This window comes from Spinacia oleracea, chromosome 6, assembly GCF_020520425.1.
Source record: "Spinacia oleracea cultivar Varoflay chromosome 6, BTI_SOV_V1, whole genome shotgun sequence".
NCBI classification, from domain to species: Eukaryota; Viridiplantae; Streptophyta; class Magnoliopsida; order Caryophyllales; family Amaranthaceae; genus Spinacia; species Spinacia oleracea.
The window spans coordinates 89338390-89360156 of record NC_079492.1 but is presented as its reverse complement, the minus strand read 5'-3'; the positions used below and the strand labels follow the sequence as shown (position 1 = coordinate 89360156).

The 21767-nt window shown below is 37.6% G+C and overlaps 1 long non-coding RNA gene across 1 annotated transcript; it reads right to left on the bottom strand.

Annotated features, from left to right (window-relative positions):
- Positions 1 to 649: 649 nt before the first annotated feature.
- LOC110787012 (uncharacterized) lies at positions 650 to 6274 on the bottom strand. Its single transcript, XR_008924742.1, has 5 exons — positions 6026 to 6274; positions 5227 to 5506; positions 4890 to 5108; positions 4175 to 4288; positions 650 to 881 (listed from the first exon to the last, which is right to left on the bottom strand). It is a non-coding gene; the product is annotated as an uncharacterized lncRNA (long non-coding RNA).
- Between the last annotated feature and the right edge of the window lie 15493 nt (positions 6275 to 21767).

The window sequence follows — 21767 nt, the reverse complement described above, 5'->3', positions numbered from 1 at the left end:
GAGTATGCATCTAAATTATGCTATATGATTATGTGTAAATAATATGTATTCCTGGGTTAATGGTTGTTTCCGCATGATTTATGTAATATCATATGTATCATAACCTAACACCATGTATACTAATTTTTCTTGATTTTTGAAGTTTTTTTTTTGTGGCTCAAGCTTTCTTGATGTGGAAATCTTTGCTTCCACTAGAGGAAAAAACCTTATAAGTTTCTCTTAAAAGTGGCTTATAAGGTGCCCTTCGTAAGTGCCACCAATGGGGGGGGTCACTTATGTAAAATTATCAAAAGTTGCCCTTAATAAGGGCAACTTATAATCTTATAAGGTGCCCTTGTTTGCAACAAGGGCACCTTATGTGAAACTTATAAGGTGCCCTTGTCGCAACAAGGGCACCTTATGTGAAACTTATAAGGTGCCCTTGCTGCAACAAGGGCACCTTATAAGCTGCACATAAGGTTCCCTTGTTGCAAACAAGGGCACCTTATAAGCTGCACATAAGTTGCTCTTGATGCAAACAAGGGCAACTTTTGAGTTTTTTTTTTTTTTTTTTAAAAATAAAAAAATCTGCAATATAATTCCTAATATTCTGCAATATAATTTCTGATTTTGCAATATAATTTCTGTTTCATCAAACACCAGCTTGACATTCTCAAAAATGATATAAATTTCAAATTTCCAATAATATTACCGAATTAATTCAAATGTAATTAATTAAATCGATAAATAATAAAATAATGTAAGAGTCACGAATAACTACAAATCTGCTCTATTTATTACACTGAGGGTAGTTCACAATCGTTGAAGTAAATAGCCCACTTGTCTCGAACCTCATCCAACTCCTTTTTGGTAAAGGGCTCCTCCCCTGGAGTTTTGAAAACCTTTAAAAGAACACCGTACATGCAAACCAATAAATTAAATTAAGTTTCATATGCGAAAACAAAAGTTAGATTGGTTGCGAAAACAATTATATTGGACAAAAATGACATTTTTGAACCCAACTACCAACAAATGAACCTATTTCCATATTCTAAACGTTTTTCATGATACATATGATTAGTTATATGATTATAAGACTCATTTCAAGTTCGTTATGCACGTCTATGGTTCATTTGGGTCGATATAGGTCATTTATGGTAAAAAATGGCATTTTCGATCCTAATTACCAACAAACAAACCTATATCCATATTCTAAATGTTTTTCATGATTCTTATGATTAATTATATTATTATAAGACTCATTTCAACTTCGTTATGCACGCTTAAGGGTCATTTGGGTCGATATAGGTAATTTATGGCCAAAAATGGCATTTTCGATCCCAACTACCAACAAAAGACCCTATTTCCATATTCTAAACGTTTTTCATGATTCATATGATTAGTTATATGATTATAAGACTGATTTCAAATTCGTTATGCACGTCTATGGTTCATTTGGGTCGATATAGGTCATTTATGGTCAAAAATGGCATTTTCGATCCCAATTACCAACAAACAAACCTATATCCATATTCTAAATGTTTTTCATGATTCTTATGATTAATTATATTATTATAAGACTCATTTCAACTTCGTTATGCACGTCTAAGGGTCATTTGGGTCGATATAGGTAATTTTTGGCCAAAAATGGCATTTTCGATCCCAACTACCAACAAACGAACTTATATTCAAATTACAAACCTTTTTAATGATTAATATGATTAGTTATATGTTTATGAAACTCATTTCAAGTTCGTTATGCACGCCTAAGGGTCATTTGGGTCGATATAGGTAATTTATGGCCAAAAATGGCATTTTCGATCCCAACTACCAACAAACGAACTTATATTCAAATTATAAACCTTTTTAATGATTAATATGATTAGTTATATGTTTATGAAACTCATTTCAAGTTCGTTATGCACGCCTAAGGGTCATTTGGGTCGATATAGGTCATTTATGGCCAGAAATGGCATTTTCGATCCCAACTACCAACAAACGAACCTATTTCCACATTCTAAACCTTTTCCATTATTCATATGATTAGTTATATGTTTAAAATACTCATTTCAAGTTCGTTACGCACGCCTATGGTTCATTTGGGTCGATATAGGTCATTTATGGCCAAAAATGGCATTTTCGATCCCAACTATCAACAAACTAACTTATATTCAAATTCTAAATCTTTTTTATGTTTGATATGCTTAGTTAGAGGTTACTAAGATTCATTTCAAGTTTTTTATGCACATCTAAGGCCCATTTGGGTCGATATAGGTCATTTATGGCCAAAAATGGCATTTTCGTTCCCAACTACCAACAAACGAACCTATTTCCATATTCTAAACGTTTTTCATGATTCATATGATTAATTATATGTTTATGAAACTCATTTCGAGTTATTTATGCACACATAAGGCTCATTTGGGACGATATAGGTCATATTTGGCAAAAAATTGCATTTTCGTTCCCAAATATCAACAAATGAACCTAAGGACACTTTCTAAATCATTTTTATGTTTGATATGTTTAGTTAGAGGTTACTAAGATTCATTTCAAGTTCTTTATGCACATCTAAGGCTCATTTGGTTCGATATAGGTCATATTTGGCCAAAAATGGCATTTTCGATCTCAAATATCAACAAATGAACCTAATGACACTTTCTAAAATCTTTTTCATGATTCATATGATTAGTTATATGTTTATAAGACTAATTTCAAGTTCGTTATGCACGCCTATTGGTCATTTGGGTCGATATAGGTCATTTATGGCCAAAAACGGCATTTTCGATCCCAAGTATCAGCAAATGAACCTAAGTCAACTTTCTAAACTTTTTTTATGTTTCATATGCTTGGTTAGAGGTTACTAAGATTCATTTCAAGTTCTTTATGCACACATAAGACTCAGTTAGGACGATATAGGTCGTATTTGGCCCAAAATGGCATTTTCGATCCCAAATATCAACAAATGAATCTAAGGACACTTTCTAAACCTTTTTTATGTTTGATATGCTTAGTTAGAGGTTACTAAGATTCATTCAAGTTCTTTATGCACATCTAAGGCTCATTTGGCTCGATATAGGTACATATGACCTATAATGACCAAAACGAGCCTTAGATGTGCATAAATTTACCAAAGTAGATGAGAATAAGGATTGGCAACCTAATACTAAGTATGTTAAACATGTAAAGGGTTAATAATTCTTATCCTTAGATTTAGGCAAAGCCAATAACAGTTGCTGATCTACTACTGCTGATCTGATTAGCAGCAGATCAGTAGCTGATCAGATCAGAGACTGCTCAGATCAGCTGCTGATCTGATCAGCTACTGATCTGCTGCTGATCAGATCAGAAGCTGATCAGATCTGCTGCTGATTTACACAGCGATTTTCAACGAGTTACACTGCGATTTTCAAAGTCTTATAACAACTTGCTTGAATTTTGCAAATCCAAAATCACATTCATAAAAATATAACAGGCATAAGATATACATGATAAATCAGAACAAGCCATTAGTTTAATGTAGCAGATATATCAACTTGCAATACTGGATTATATATCACCTTGCAATACTAGATTCAAGAAAAACGGGGAACAAGGAATGAGAAATATTAAGAGCTCCCTTCCAACTGACTGCTAAGTAATAAGTATATAGCATTATGCACAGCCAATTTTTCATTTTTCACTTGTGGTGGTGGGTGGGTGTCGGGGGGAGGGGGGGGTGTAACCTGTTTGCAGCATTTAGCGGAAATGCATTCAAGCCATCATATCACTCTAAGCAGCGCTCTGTTTATGAATTGACCCTAGAGTATATTGAATTGACCTTACAGCATATTGGTAGCTACCACACCATGTTGCTTCTTAAAAGCACCAGTAAACAAAAAATAAATGGTTCTATATGCCACTGACATGCTCTGATTTCAATAAGAGTAAAGTCCAACAAAAAAGAGGCAAGCTATGTAAAATACAAAGTATTTAAAATTCTGTAGGTACAATGACAAATAGAATGATGCATTATCAGAATGATTGTTGATTTGATCCATTAATCTAGTGGCTAACCCACCTCATTATCAGATATAGTACGCAGAATAGTAGAAAGAGCTAATTGTAATTGGACAGAACATGTCAATCCCATATATTTTGTTCAATTAATGAAGACTCACATACAGCAGGATTAACAAAGTCAACAAACCAATACCTGAGACTGAATAAGTTCCACAAGCTCTTGCAATCTTGCAGCTTGCTGAGTGTGGACTCCACTGGAATTTATTTCCAAAGATGGTAAGCTCTCCAATATTATTTGTATATAACTCTAAAAGATACACGCAGATTAGCTTTCAGTGCCGGTTCGCAATTTTTCTTTTTTATCAAGAAACAAAATTTGCAATAAGAAAGCCATGAAGGAAATCAAATTACTAAACAAATTACTAAAATTTGACCTCATACTCTATAACCTGTTCTCAAACTGCCCCAAAATCGACTAGATGCCACAAATAAACATCAATTGAAATGAAAAAGAAGAGGACTAAGCTTAAAGTAACAAACATCAAATAGAAATGTCAGTATATAAGAAATTACAAAAAGACAAACATAGGCATAGCCCCCATTGACAACAAAAAAGTTAAAAACATCCTTTGTCATGAAACTGCATACCAAAGAAATAATGTAACTGAGAATCTCATTCCCAGCCAAGCAAGGAGGATAGTCTTTATTTGTATGGAGGGGAATTTCCTTTCTAACTTAGTTGAAATGTAAAAGAAGAGGACTAAGCTTAAAGTGAGTTCCTTCTTATTAATCCACAAAACGTACTTACCCATATAACCAAGCGCAACTCACCAAAAACGTAAAAAGAAAGGCTAAAATTTTGTTTAACAGTAGCATTAATCAAATTCTTCATCATGTAATGCACTTACCTATGTAAAGGGGGCTATATTTAACAATAGCAATGTTTCCACTTTCTTGACAAAGACTCTGCAAGATCGACTTCAGTCTCGGGCACTACTGCTGTCATTGCTCTATCAAGAATTCAAGATATTTATCCTCATCTGCACTGTAGAAACACCTTCGTATTTTTGCATCGGTCACAAGCTCCTTCCACATAGATCCACTTTTGATTAATGTGGTACCATTCCCTACAGCACATAGACAGAACGTGCACAAATTACAAACAACCAACAAAATTGAAAATTTCAGAAAAACTACCTATTTCTAGCTTGTTTCATACACTAGGAGCTTGAATTTAAGACCCACCATGCTCCCGTTAGGGCTACATTTGTCCATTGATGATTGGATAGGAAGTCAACTGATCCGTTACCATTGCTTCGAACACATGAGATTATAATTATATCCTCCTCCCCTTTCTTGAAATCCATCAACAGAACGAACACTCACTGAGAAACCAATATCCTTGTATGTAATTCACACTTTGGCTACCAATTCTTTCTTGAATCAAACCAACTTGATCCATGTATGGTGAGATCACTCCCACACTCAACTTTTTTCCTGTGCTGCAATATTCTGCACTGCAATACTGTGCACAAAGAAGCAAATTAACAGTAGTCTTATCTTTAAAGAGCTTTGTAACAATTTTACTCACAACTGCTGCCTCTACCAAATTTCTGGGGCTATAACCTTTATCGAAATTCTGAGGCTATAACCTTTATCGAAGAACGATTAAAATATAACCAAATGCAGAAACACAACTTTTCGACCTTCCATTCTAATACACTAAATAATTTCAACCGCCATAGCAACGACAAATGATTTAAACTGTTAGTTCAATTCCAACTAAAAAAAGTTTGAAATTAACTGTATAAATCAAAGCAGTAAAGGGAAATTACCAGAACTTGATTATCATCATTCAAGAATCTGATACCACGATATGACACCATTCAAGAATTTGACAACGATATGAACCCAACACAATCAATTAGAGTAACATGCTAAATTAACCCTATACCCCCCAAAAAATATCAAACAAACAAAAATCAAAAATTTCGAACAACCAAAAATTCGGAACTGGAGGAGAGAAATACGAATGAGCTCATACCAAGAAAACCCCCAAATTGAACTCAATTGAAGTCATTGTCGGGGTCGTCGCCGGTGCAGTGGAGATGATTGCGAGACTGGTGCGAGTGTTTAACTGTGAATTGAAGACCAAGTGAAGAGTGGGCAGAGCAGAGAAGATGGAGAAGAAGAGTAGCGCGCGGGAGCAGCAAGAAGAGAGGGGAACACCAGCAACAAAAGGGAAGCAGCGAGAAGGAGATAGGTTTCATTGAAACTCAAAAGATGCGCTTCCCGGGAATTAGGAGGGCAGAGTTTTATTTATTTATTTTTGGTTTAATTTTTTTGAGTCAAAAGATGCCCTTGTTAAATAAGGGCAACTTTTGATGGGCAACTTATAAGGTTTTTTCCTCTAGTGATCCATCTTTTCCATGTCCGGCTATTCTTATTGGTGAGTTCATTCGTTATTACGGTTCTTTGCGGGACTTGCTCCCACGTCATCACCGGTAATATCCTTCTAACTCACATGCATTCTTTGGGTTAGGCATCTTTATTGCGGGGCATTGGTTGGATGGGTAGTTGTGCCCCTCCTAGTTTCGTTTTAGGCCTTGAGGACATGGCCTAATTCGAGCTTGGGGGGAGATTCTATTGTTGCTACTTTGATCTCCGTGTGATGGATTGCTTGATTTTGTGAATATTTTGGATTTCTTGATTAGTTTCATTGATTTTGTGAATATTTTCTTTATTTTCATTTTCTTTTGTGAATATTTTCTTTCTTTTCATTTTCTTTTTCATTTCTTTTCTTTTTCCTTATTTTCTTTCTCTTTTCTCTTTCTTCCTTTTCTCTTTTCGATCTTTGTTAAGGCAAGCTTTTCTAGATTTTTAGGCATTATTCTTGATTTGGGCAAATAAAATTGGAACTTGTAGGCTAGAATGCTTTTATTCCTAATTGGTAGATGGTTGCACGGTCTTCAATGTCTTGGGTCGAATCTAGGATTTAGGTGTTAAGAAAGTTGGTTGAACTTTGGGTAGCATGCGTCTTGAACCCTTCGCTTGTGGTAAGATGGTGTCGATCTCTTTAGTGACTTGAAACCGGAGAGAGTAGTATTTGCTCCCATGTGAGGTTCATGTTCAAACTAGCCCAAACACATATACATATATTGAGTGGCATGGATCCTTGGCATTGACTTTCTTATCTCCCGAGTTTGACTATTTCCTTCCCGAGACCGCGACCGAACTACTTTAGGGGACGATAGAGGCATTTCTTTCGATGACTATTTTTCTTTTTAGTTTAGGACTTTATTTTCTATTTTTCTCATATGTTTTTGTTTTCATTTGCCCCCTTGCTAGCCATTTGAGCCTTACCCCTTCATTTCTTATGAGCACATTACAAGCCTAATAGCCTTTGTTTTGTTTTCACCCTTAGAAGTGATAGTGAAGCTTAGAGTTATGATGCTTGTTGGTTTTGATTGAATATGCAAAGTTGAGGAATGAATGTTGATTGGTATGAATGGTAAAGTTTGGGAAGTATGTTGTATATAGTGAATAAATAAGCAAAAGCAAAAGTTTTGAAAAAGCCAAAAATAGAGAAAAACAAGGCAATAAGAAAAGTTTCATTTGAAACACAAAAAAAAGAGAAAATCAAATCAAGAAAAGTACAAAAAGAGTTTTTAGTTTAGTGTAGTTGTTGAATAAGCTTGGGGGTACCCCAAATAAGTGGTATGAGTTTGTTTTTGGTTGAATTTGCTTGAGTTGAGTTCTATCATTGCGCTTCACTTTTGGAATGAGCACCAAATCCCAAATTTGTTCCACACCTTTACCCCTAGCCTACGTTACACCCTAAAAAGTCCGCTTGACCCTTTTGAGTTGAGTCATTGTCGATGGAGGGAGGATTTGGTCAAGTTTATGGAATGGGATTGTCATGCTAAGATGTCGGGTAGCCTAATCTTGTTTTTCGGCGTCTTCGCGGTGTCTCGAGACGCTATTCTCAAGGGTGGATAGGATCTAGAGATTTGACGTGGTATGCTCGGTTGTAGGGGAATTGATTAGTGCTTACCCTTAGTTCACTTTGCTTGGCATTTGAATCTTTCACTCGATCTAGGACATTGGTTAGCGTGCATTCGTCTATTTAGTTAGTAATATTAGGATTCTTTTGTACTTGTTCCATAATAAAGGCCCTTATCTTGAGTTTTGTAGTTTCGTTTTTCATTTTCTTTTCTTTCTTTTTCTTGTTTGTTTTTCATTTTTAATTAGTTCTTGACTGGATTCAAATTTTTGGAAGAGTTATGGGTGTTTCTCTTTGGAAACCCTTGCGAGATCCCACTCGCCCTCATGAGCGATTGTGGGGTTCAAAGAGCTTGTTGCATGCGCTTAAATGCAACCGTGATTCCTACGAAAGTGAGTTAGTGTGCATTCTTGTAGATCTTATTTTCGTAATTTTGATTCTTAATAAATAAGCTCATTCTCCTCCCCGTTTCTCATTCTAGCTTTGCTTGAGGACAAGCAAAGGGTTAGCTTGGGGGAGTTTGATGAGCGACATTTATGTCGCTCTTAGCTTAGGATTTTAGTTCATTTTATTAGCTTTTTATTATTATTTTCGCTTAGTTTTATCGTTTTTAGTTCGTTTGTTACATTTTTGCATTTATCGTTACAATCTCTCGTCTTGCGTATATTCTAGCCGTTTTCGCTCTAATTATGTCTTTTATGCTCAATTTGATAGCGTGGGGTCATCTGGAGTGTTAACGTGCTAAATAATGCGACTTTTGGCTTAGACGATGATTTAAATAGGTTTACGATTTGCGAAAATGTCAAACGAATTAAATATGTGATTTTCCGATTCAATAATACGTTTTCCGATTTTAATAATGTGCTATACGATTTTGTTCAATGTGTAGCGACGAAGCAAAGCAGCACAGCAAGGCAAGGCACACAGCCAAGCAATGCTGCTACACTTGTGCACTCACAGTAACCCTCGTGCACACACAAAGCCACAGCAATACAACAAGTTCAGTAGCTGTACATTCAGCCTTGTTGCAGCCAGTCCCAAGCCCACTGCAGCAGCCTTGTGCTCTCCTTGAGAGCCTTGACAGCAGCCCTTACCTTGCAACAACTATGGCACATCAATGTACACAACCACAACAGATTAGTGCAACAATACGCAGCAGGACATTGCAGCAACAACACGAGCAGAATGGCGCAGCAGTAGCGCGCAACAAAATAGCAACTGTGGGCGCAACAACCTCGCAGCAGCCTGTGCGATCGAATCCGTTGCTGTGCGATCGAACTGCCTGTTGTGCGAGCGAGTTTAAGCTGATGTGTGGTCGAACAAACTGGAGTTTTCAGATAAGAATGTCTTGATTTTGCTGTGCGACCGAATGTAATGCCTTGTTCGACCGCACAAGTTTTGTGCGACCACACAACACCCATTGTGCGATCGAATACGGCTGCGGGCTGCTCCTATATAATCGAAAATCGCAGCATTTTGTAATTAGGCTTTCATTTACGTAATTTCTAATTTTCAGATTTTAGGCTTAGCTTAGAATTCTCTCTCTAGAATTAGTTTAGGGCTTTGATTAGAGATTAGGATTAAGGATTCTTAGCCTCAAATTCTTGATTCTAAATTCAATACAATCATCTTTAATTTTCAGATTTCTTTTCTATTTCTCTTGAGCTTTGTTCTTCATTTTGTTCTTCAAGTTTGATGCTAATTCTTCAATTCAAGGTATAATTCTACTTTTCTTTTTGATTTGTTCTTTAATTCTTTAATTTCTTCATTAATTTCGTTTATGCTTTGATTTCATGCTTGAATTCTAGATTAGTTTGATATTTTGAATTTCATTGATTTTTCCCCAATTTTTTGTAGTTTGAATTTTCTGAATTTTATTGTTTCAATTAGCTTCATTAGTTCAATTAGTTTCATGATTAGGATTAATATTAGTTTAATGTTGATGTTAATCATGATAATTGAGTAGTTTAGTCTAGAGGTTAGGGATGAAGCTTTGGCATTGAATTTGGGGAATTTTAGGGAAAATTCATGATTGATGTTGTGATTAAATGTGATTTAGTGATAGGATTTTCCATGACCAATTGAGTAGTAGTTGCAAATGCTAGTTGATTGGATTAGATTGGAATGTATGATTTAGGTTTGGCAAGACATTGTGAGCCTAATTCATGCAAGTGAATGATAGCACCTATTATATAGTCTTATATGCATGCGATGCGTGCGGAATCATTAAGAAACTTAAATTGTATTTTTACGACTAATATATCACAACGCAAAATCAAAATATAAATCCAGGACATGAACTTATATTTCCAAAGCTTATTGATACCTTCTTTCTTTATATGCACGCAATGCATGCTAGATTATATTTATTACAGTAAATCACCCTAAATAATAGGTAAGAAAAAAAAGCTCACCTACACAATAGAGATTAAACGTCATCTCTATTTTAAAAATCTAAATAATAAAACAATTTAATAATTCATGCCTTATAACAATTCACACCAAACAGAACAAACTGCATGATAATAGATGGGGCAATTGATCCTCTTGTTTCACCTCAAGTCCCTTGCCTAACTTCATGATCATCTCTATATAAACACATCTGCTATTATTGTTCTCCATGTTTAGATTCACAGCTATGCATAGCTTCCTGTAATGATCTTAATTCTTGCCTTAGATTGACTTCTGCAGAAATGTTGAATTTATCAGTACTTGACATAAAATCCAACAAATATAATAAAGAAGGTACATTTTCGTGCACATTATCAAATTGAAAAGTATGTAATTAATTTCAGATATTAATTTTTGCTGTTTATTTTGTCAGACCATCAAAGTATTTGTTTTTTTTACTAATCCATTATTACTTAGCAACTTGATCAAATGGATAAAAAAAAACGGTTGAAATCTTTGATTAGGATTTTGCTTGATTTTTCATATGACCTTGGGCATTTAAGAAATGCATATTAACATATGGTAAAAAAAGTAATGAACCTGAAAATATGACGTCAAAACTCTATATTATACCTAAACTAATTGATCCTTTGCATATAAGTTTTGTACAATCATATATGTTAGGTTATGATACATATGACATTACATAGATCATGCGGAAACAACCATTAACCCAGGACAACATATTATTTACACATAATCATATAGCATAATTTAGATGCATACTCTTTGTTGCGTGCCCTCCCTAGCTGCGCCCGAACCGAACAAGAACAAGTCTTTAGGACTCCAAGTGTCGTCCCTCCGTAGATAGTCCACAGCACGTCCGGATCCGCCTTAAGATTGACCAACTAGAATCGCCCTTAAGGTACTAGAAAATTTCGGCACTTTTATGAGCAAGATGTGTGTTTTAATTTTCTCTCAAAAAACTCACTTTTGAATACTTTGAAACTTGTTATAAATTGTGAGCCCTAGCCTCATATTTATAGGGGTATGGAAAGGGAATCGAAATCCTATTCAGATACAAATTAATTAAACCTAGAATCCTACAAGAACTCTAATTTAATTAATTTATCAAATAGAATTAGGAATTTAATCATTAACCGAACTCAGCATGTTTTAGGAAACGTGCACGAACACAAACACTTGCACACACACGCACGGCAGCCACGATGGGCCCCCATGCGTGCGCGCGAGCAGCAGCCCACGCAGCGCCCGCGTGCGCTGCGCGCTGCGCGTGCTGTGCGCGCTGTGCGCGCTGCGCAGCCTGCTGGGCCTGGCCTTGCGCTGGGCCTGGCGTGGCTGTTTGTGCGGCGCGCTTGGCTTGCTGGGCGATGGCCTGGCTTCGTGCTGGGCCTCGTCCGGCAGGCCTCGTCCGATGCTTATTCGTACGATGCGCTTCCGATTAAATTTTCCGATTCCGGAATTCATTTCCGATACGAACAATATTTAATATTTCCGATTCCGGAATTAATTTCCGTTTCGAACAAATATTTAATATTTCCGTTTCCGGAATTATTTTCCGATTCCGGTAATATTTCCGATTCTGACAATATTTCCGTTTCCGGCAATATTTCCGATTCTGGCAATATTTCCATTTCCGATAATATTTTCCGATACGTACCATGTTTCCGTTTCTGGCAACATCTACGACTTGGATAATATTTATATTTCCGATACGATCCATATTTCCGTTTCCGGCAATATCATCGTTTCCGGAGTATTCATTTCTTGCCTGTGACGATCTTAGCTCCCACTGAAACCAAGATCCGTCGGTTCCGAATATTCATAGATGGAGTATTTAATGCCATTAAATACTTGATCCGTTTACGTACTATTTGTGTGACCCTACGCGTTCAGTCAAGAGTAAGCTGTGGATTAATATCATTAATTCCACTTGAACTGAAGCGGCCTCTAGCTAGGCATTCAGCTCACTTGATCTCACTGAATTATTAACTTGTTAATTAATACTGAACCGCATTTATTAGACTTAACATAGAATGCATACTTGGACCAAGGGCATTATTTCCTTCAGTCTCCCACTTGTCCTTAGGGACAAGTGTGCATTTCCTAATTCCTTTGTCGCTCGATGCTTGCTCTTGAACATAAGGTAAGAGTTGTCATCCTTATACGTCCAGAGGTGTTCCTCGGTTTCAGAGTTCAACTGATCAAATAAACAGATAATCATAGCCTATGATTCATCCGAGCACGGCCATGCATTTCACAGTTTCTAGCTCTCCGAGTGGCCTTGTACAACTTTTAAGCATCTCATCCCGATTTATGGGAGGACAATCCCAATCTTGCGATCTTGAGATTAGACTTCGTTTGATAGGTGATTACCTGAGCGTTGCCTTTATAGCCTCCTTTTACGGTGCGACGGTTGGTCAACGTCAAAGCAACCAGTTCTCAAACAAGTAATCTCAAATCACTCAGGTATTGAGGATTTAGTGTCTAATAATTTAATGAAATTTACTTATGACAGACTTTCATCTCTTACAGTAAAGTTTCATAGGTCTTGTCCGATACTAGTCTTCCCAAAGTAAGTATCTATGCAAATGATTATGACATTGCCATGTCCACACAGTTCAAGAAACAGAACTACTAGTCATCTTGCATTCTAATCGTCTAACGTTTTCTATGCGTCCAATTTTATAGAAAACTCCGATTAGGGACCATTTTCAACCTTTGACATTCAAGTTCACTTGATAGACATTTCTTAGTCACAGGACTGGTCCTGACAGTCTATCTTGAATATATCGTCAAATTGAAGGGACTCATCATTTAATAAACCACAAATTAAATGGAAAAATGAATTCATTTCATTTATTGTGAATGATTAACCAATAATGTTTTACAAAGATTTAAACTCTAAAACTTTAAAACATTAAACAGAGACATCAAAGCCATTCTCCAATATGCTTGATTCCCATAGCTGCAGTGTGCGAGTTGTGCTTCGCCTGCGGCAGAGGTTTAGTTAATGGATCTGATATGTTGTCATCAGTTCCAATTTTGCTTATCTCGACTTCTTTTCTTTCAACGAACTCTCGTAGAAGGTGAAATCTACGAAGTACATGCTTGACTCTCTGGTGGTGTCTAGGCTCTTTTGCCTGTGCAATAGCTCCGTTATTATCACAATACAGGGCTATTGGTCCTTTAATGGAGGGGACTACACCAAGTTCTCCTATGAACTTCCTTAGCCATATAGCTTCCTTTGCTGCTTCATGTGCAGCAATGTACTCCGCTTCAGTTGTAGAATCCGCAATGGTGCTTTGCTTAGCACTTTTCCAGCTTACTGCTCCTCCGTTGAGGCAGAAGACAAACCCAGACTGTGATCTAAAATCATCTTTGTCGGTTTGGAAACTTGCGTCCGTATAGCCTTTAACAATTAATTCATCATCTCCACCATAGACCAGGAAGTCATCTTTGTGCCTTTTCAGGTACTTCAGAATATTCTTGGCAGCAGTCCAATGCGCCTCTCCTGGGTCTGACTGGTATCTGCTCGTAGCACTAAGTGCGTACGCAACATCCGGGCGTGTACATATCATAGCATACATTATTGAACCAATCAATGATCCATATGGAATCCCATTCATTCGTCTACGCTCATCAAGTGTTTTTGGGCACTGAGTCTTGCTTAGAGTCATTCCATGAGACATGGGTAGGTAGCCTCGCTTGGAGTCCGCCATCTTGAACCTATCAAGCACCTTATTGATATAAGTGCTTTGACTAAGTCCAATCATCTTTTTAGATCTATCTCTGTAAATCTTGATGCCCAATATGTACTGTGCTTCTCCTAGATCCTTCATCGAAAAACATTTCCCAAGCCAAATCTTGACAGAGTTCAACATAGGAATGTCATTTCCGATAAGCAATATGTCGTCGACATATAATACTAGGAAAGCAATTTTTCTCCCACTGACCTTCTTGTATACACAAGATTCGTCTGCGTTCTTGATGAAACCAAAGTCACTGACTGCTTCATCAAAACGTATATTCCAGCTCCTGGATGCCTGCTTCAATCCGTAGATTGACTTCTTTAGCTTGCATACCTTTTTAGCATTCTTTGGATCCTCAAAACCTTCAGGCTGTGTCATAAACACGGTTTCTGTTAAAACGCCATTTAAGAAAGCAGTTTTGACATCCATCAGCCATATTTCGTAATCGTAATATGCAGCGATTGCTAACATTATTCGAATAGACTTCAGCATTGCAACTGGTGAAAAGGTTTCATCGTAATCCACACCGTGGACTTGCCTGTAACCTTTTGCGACCAATCTAGCTTTGAAAACTTCAAGTTTCCCATCCTTGTCCTTTTTCAGTTTGAAAACCCATTTGCTTCCAATGGCTTGGTAGCCATCTGGCAAATCGACCAAATCCCATACTTGGTTTTCACACATGGAGTCTAATTCAGATTGCATGGCTTCTTGCCATTGCTTGGAGCTAGGGCTCGTCATAGCTTGCTTGTAAGTCGCAGGTTCATCACTTTCAAGTAATAGAACGTCATAGCTCTCGTTCGTCAAAATACCTAAGTATCTTTCCGGTTGAGATCTATATCTTTGCGATCTACGCGGGGTAACATTTCTAGATTGACCATGATTCTCACCAGATTCTTCTAAAGATCTCTGAGTTTCATCCTGAATGTCATCTTGAGCATTCTCTAGAGTTTGTTGTTCGACTCGAATTTCTTCGAGGTCTACTTTTCTCCCACTTGTCATTTTGGAAATGTGATCCTTCTCCAAAAAGACACCATCTCGAGCAACAAACACTTTGTTCTCAGATGTATTGTAGAAGTAATACCCCTTTGTTTCCTTTGGATAGCCCACAAGGATACATTTGTCAGATTTTGGATGAAGTTTGTCTGAAATTAATCGTTTGACGTATACTTCACATCCCCAAATCTTAAGAAAAGACACATTTGGAGGCTTTCCAAACCATAATTCGTATGGAGTCTTTTCGACAGCTTTAGACGGAGCTCTATTTATAGTGAGTGCAGCTGTATTTAGTGCATGTCCCCAAAATTCTAATGGAAGTTCGGCCTGACCCATCATTGACCTGACCATGTCTAGCAAGGTTCTGTTCCTCCGTTCTGACACACCGTTCCATTGTGGTGTTCCAGGAGGAGTCAATTCTGATAGAATTCCACATTCTTTCAGATGGTCATCAAATTCATAGCTCAGATATTCACCGCCTCTATCAGACCGCAGTGCCTTAATCTTCTTGCCTAATTGATTTTGGGGACCGCTCTGATACCACTCTACTTCACTCTGAAATTCCTTGAATTTGTCAAAGGATTCAGACTTATGCTTCATTAGGTAGACATAACCATACCTACTGAAGTCATCAGTGAAAGTGATAAAGTAGCTGAAACCACCTCTAGCATTTGTACTCATTGGTCCACATACATCTGTATGGATTAAACCCAATAGTTCATTTGCTCTTTCTCCAACTTTAGAGAAAGGTTGCTTTGTCATTTTGCCAAGTAAACATGATTCGCATTTACCATAATCCTCTAAGTCAAATGGTTCTAGAATTCCTTCCCTTTGAAGTCTTTCTAAGCGTTTCAAGTTTATATGGCCTAATCGACAATACCACAGATAGGTGAGATCTGAATCATCCTTTTTTTTGTTTTTGGCCTTTTTGGTATTTATGTTATATACTTGTTTGTCGTGATCTAATAAATAAAGTCCATTGACTAATCTAGCAGATCCATAAAACATCTCTTTAAAATAAAACGAACAACTATTGTCTTTTATTAAAAAAGGAAAATCCCTTAGCATCTAAGCAAGAAACTGAAATGATGTTTTTAGTAAGACTTGGAACATGGAAACATTCTTCCAGTTCCAAAACTAGCCCGGAGGGCAACGACAAATAGTAAGTTCCTACAGCTAATGCAGCAATCCGTGCTCCATTTCCCACTCGTAGGTCGACTTCACCCTTGCTTAACTTTCTACTTCTTCTTAGTCCCTGTGGATTGGAACATAAGTGTGAGCCACAACCTGTATCTAATACCCAAGAAGTTGAATTAGCAAGTATACAGTCTATAACGAAAATACCTGAAGATGGAACGACTGTTCCGTTCTTCTGATCTTCCTTTAGCTTCAAGCAATCTCTCTTCCAATGCCCCTTCTTCTTGCAGTAGAAGCATTCGGATTCAGAAGTGGGTTGACTGACCTTCCTCTTTGCAGATTTGGCGCCAGTTTGCTTAGTTGGGCTGGCCTTGTTGCCACCTTTCTTAGCATTCCTCTTCTTTCCAGATTTCTTGAACTTGCCCCCACGCACCATAAGCACATACTGCTTATCACTTTTGAGCGTCTTTTCAGCGGTCTTCAGCATACCGTGAAGCTCAGTGAGCGTTTTGTCCAGACTATTCATACTGTAGTTCAGTTTGAACTGATCATACCCGCTATGAAGAGAATGTAGGATGGTGTCTATAGCCATTTCCTGAGAAAATTGCTGATCCAGCCGACTCATATTCTCAATGAGTCCAATCATTTTGAGAACATGTGGACTTACGGGCTCGCCTTTCTTAAGCTTGGTCTCAAGAATTTGCCTATGAGTCTCGAATCTTTCGACTCGAGCCAGATCTTGGAACATGTTCTTCAACTCACTGATGATTGTGAAAGCATCTGAGTTGATGAACGTTTTCTGTAGATCCGCACTCATGGTGGCGAGCATTAGACATTTCACATCCTTGTTGGCATCAATCCAACGATTGAGGGCTGCCTGAGTGACCCCGTCGCCTGCAGCTTCGGGCATCGCCTCATCCAGGACATACTCCTTTTCTTCCTGCATAAGAACTATTTGCAAGTTCCTTTGCCAGTCAAGGAAGTTTTTCCCGTTCAACTTCTCCTTTTCGAGAATTGATCGAATGTTGAATGAATTGTTGTTTGCCATATTAAAAACTACAATTGAAAAGAATAAACAAATAAATAACCATTCACAGTTTCTCTTAATAAACTTAAATTCTAGCATACATGCATAATTCAATGTTTATTAAGCATTTTATTCAAATTATGTGTTCCGGCAGGTGTGAATAAAATGATTCCAAGATCCTAAAATCATTGAAGAACTAAGCACAGTTTGTCGACTTAATCCTAGAACATCTTAGGTAAGCAAAAGCCTTTTGCTAATAGTCTAGAAACTATTCTTGGTTGATAGGCACGTCTAAGAACTTATTAGGTAAACCTATCGAATTTGCCACGACATAAAAGGACTCCTTACTTATATCGTTGAGTTTCACCAAAACTAACATGTACTCACAATTATTTGTGTACCTTGCCCCTTTAGGACCAATAAGTAACACCTCGCTGAGCGAAAACTATTACTAGATTGATGTAAAGGATATCCAAGCAAGTGTATATTTTGGCATGGCACCTTTTAACTCAATTTTTAAGTTTGGAACTTAAGGCTCTTACTATGTTGGTTAGATTTTAAGTGAACTAAAATCCTTAATCATGCAACATAATCAAGCTTTTGATCTCATGCATTTTAAGACATATTTAAAAGCAATAAATAACTTAAAACATGCATAAGATTAAATGTGATCTAGTATGGCCCGACTTCATCTTGAAGCTTTGACTTCAAAGTCCGTCTTGAAAATCTCCGTGGGAGGCACCATTTTCTTCAAATAGGATAAGCTATAACTAATTACAACTATTTGATGGTTCGCAGACCATATTTGAATTGAAAAATAACTTTGGTACTTTAGACCAATTACATTCAAATTAATGGTACGCAGACCATATTTTCTATCCTATTTGGGCCATACTAGTCACTTCATAACCTGCAAAACAGTACATATACAATATATACCATTCACCCATTCATTATCATGAATGGCCCACATAGCTGGTTAGTAAAACACATTATGCATCACGTAAACATTTGCAGCAATTAATCAAGGGCACCAATAATCTACCAATTATACAGTCCTTATTAATTCTAATCAAGTTGTTTTAACCTTAAGGATTTGTAGACCTAATCAAGAGTTTATGACTAAAAGCGCTCCCACTTAAACCAATAAATTTATATGCTTTACTAATTTTAAACATAAAAATGTATTTCTAGTCCAACCGGAAACATACAAATTTAATTAAAATTTAAAGCTCATATCAATTTATAATTGAATCCTAAAAGTTTAATTTAATTTCAGTCGTATTTAAATTAATTCATGATTTTAATTTTAGTAAAATAATTAGAATAAATAACATTTATTATAATTACAATATTCAAAATTAAAATCCAAGAAAATAATTTAAATTATTAATTTTAAAATTAATTAAAATTACGTGAACTGAAATTTTCAAATTAAACATTCAAAACGATCTTTAATCGTAACGCAAACACCCTACGCGTTGCACGCCCATGGGCCGCACGCACACAGCCATTGCTGGCCATGTGCGCGCAGCCCATGCGCTCGTCGCATAGCTGCTGCATCCCCATCGCAAGCCTCCGCACGCATTGGTGCTCGCTGCGCGCGCCAGCGCTCATCGCACGCGAGCTATCGCTCGCAGTGCGCGCGCGACATCGCTCGCTGGGCGCGCGACATCGCTCTCTGGGCGCGCGAGCCATCGCTCGCTGGGCGCGCGACATCGCTCGCTGGGCGGGCGACATCGCTCGCTGTGCGCGCGAGCAATGCTGGCTGTGCGCGCGAGTCCTCGCTCGTTGTGCGCGCGAGCAATGCTGGGCGCAGCGCTCGTGGCACGCGAGCTTGCGCTCGCTGCGCGCTCTTGTGCGAGGCAGCGCGCGTTGTGGCGCAGCTCGCTTGCTGCCCACACGCGACTGCCTTGGCTCGCCCTTCGCCCATGCCCATTCGTCCATTGCTCGTGGCACACGACACAAGGCAGGGCTGCTGCCTTGTGCTCGTGCACTACGCCCTTGCTCATTGCATTCGTGCCGCACGGGCGACGAGCTCCCTTGCTCGTCGTCGCATGCCCGCATTATACAACACCCCTTAAGGGTAACACGAAGCGTCCATTGCTTCGTGCGTGCAAGTTTTATGAACGAATCGCATAAAATTTAAAATTTATATTTAAAATTAATGACAAATTAATAAATAATATTAATTTCATAATTTTAAGGCGAAAAATCGAAAATTTATTATCCAATTGATTTCCGATTGTTATGGATTCAAGTCTAGGTCATAAAAATTTAAAATTTATCATAAATTTACAATTTTTATGGTGGTTTTTAATCATAGGTTTCTAATTAAATTACAATTAATTATGAAAATCAAATTAATTCTAAATTATTCTAATTTTCAACAAATTAATCATAATTACAAATTAGATTGCATAATTAACAAGACTAGGCATTCAAACTTGTTAAACATATGCAGTAGGTCAATCAAAAATTCAAGATTTATCAACAAGAATCGCAAATATTTAATTTAACATCTTAAATTTACGAAATTTTGCATTCGAAAAACTAAAACCTTCGAAAAGTCATAGTTAGGCTTCGAATTTGAGAATTCTGGGTTCGGCAGAAAAAAACTATTTTTGTCAAAATTTTAGAATGCCTTTTACATGCGGAATTGACACAAAAATCACTCAATTCGGATGAGTAACGAAGAAACTGCCGAAAAACTGCGTACGTATAATTAAATAAACGCAATTTGCAATTAATTAACAATTACGAAAATTAATCACCCCTTTTAATTCTTGCAAATTTGTAATATTTAACCATGTTAATGCAAATTAGATTATGAAAATAATAAGGGGCTCGTGATACCACTGTTAGGTTATGATACATATGACATTACATAGATCATGCGGAAACAACTATTAACCCAGGACAACATATTATTTACACATAATCATATAGCATAATTTAGATGCATACTCTTTGTTGCGTGCCCTCCCTAGCTGCGCCCGAACCGAACAAGAACAAGTCTTTAGGACTCCAAGTGTCGTCCCTCCGTAGATAGTCCACAGCACGTCCGGATCCGCCTTAAGATTGACCAACTAGAATCGCCCTTAAGGTACTAGAAAATTTCGGCACTTTTATGAGCAAGATGTGTGTTTTAATTTTCTCTCAAAAAACTCACTTTTGAATACTTTGAAACTTGTTATAAATTGTGAGCCCTAGCCTCATATTTATAGGGGTATGGAAAGGGAATCGAAATCCTATTCAGATACAAATTAATTAAACCTAGAATCCTACAAGAACTCTAATTTAATTAATTTATCAAATAGAATTAGGAATTTAATCATTAACCGAACTCAGCATGTTTTAGGAAACGTGCACGAACACAAACACTTGCACACACACGCACGGCAGCCAAGATGGGCCCCCATGCGTGCGCGCGAGCAGCAGCCCACGCAGCGCCCGCGTGCGCTGCGCGCTGCGCGTGCTGTGCGCGCTGTGTGCGCTGCGCAGCCTGCTGGGCCTGGCCTTGCGCTGGGCCTGGCGTGGCTGTTTGTGCGGCGCGCTTGGCTTGCTGGGCGATGGCCTGGCTTCGTGCTGGGCCTCGTCCGGCAGGCCTCGTCCGATGCTTATTCGTACGATGCGCTTCCGATTAAATTTTCCGATTCCGGAATTCATTTCCGATACGAACAATATTTAATATTTCCGATTCCGGAATTAATTTCCGTTTCGAACAAATATTTAATATTTCCGTTTCCGGAATTATTTTCCGATTCCGGTAATATTTCCGATTCTGACAATATTTCCGTTTCCGGCAATATTTCCGATTCTGGCAATATTTCCATTTCCGATAATATTTTCCGAAACGTACCATGTTTCCGTTTCTGGCAACATCTACGACTTGGATAATATTTATATTTCCGATACGATCCATATTTCCGTTTCCGGCAATATCATCGTTTCCGGAGTATTCATTTCTTGCCTGTGACGATCTTAGCTCCCACTGAAACCAAGATCCGTCGGTTCCGAATATTCATAGATGGAGTATTTAATGCCATTAAATACTTGATCCGTTTACGTACTATTTGTGTGACCCTACGGGTTCAGTCAAGAGTAAGCTGTGGATTAATATCATTAATTCCACTTGAACTGAAGCGGCCTCTAGCTAGGCATTCAGCTCACTTGATCTCACTGAATTATTAACTTGTTAATTAATACTGAACCGCATTTATTAGACTTAACATAGAATGCATACTTGGACCAAGGGCATTATTTCCTTCAATATACACATATATTTTCATAACTATTTGCAACTTTCGAACATTTCAATGAAACAGCACACTTTAGAATAATCAAGTACTTAGTCATACTCACGCGATTGCAACAGAATAGGAATATAGAATCAGCTGAACGTGGTGAAATTCAAGTTTAACCAAATTTTTGAAAAATTTCAAATTAATAATCACCCAAA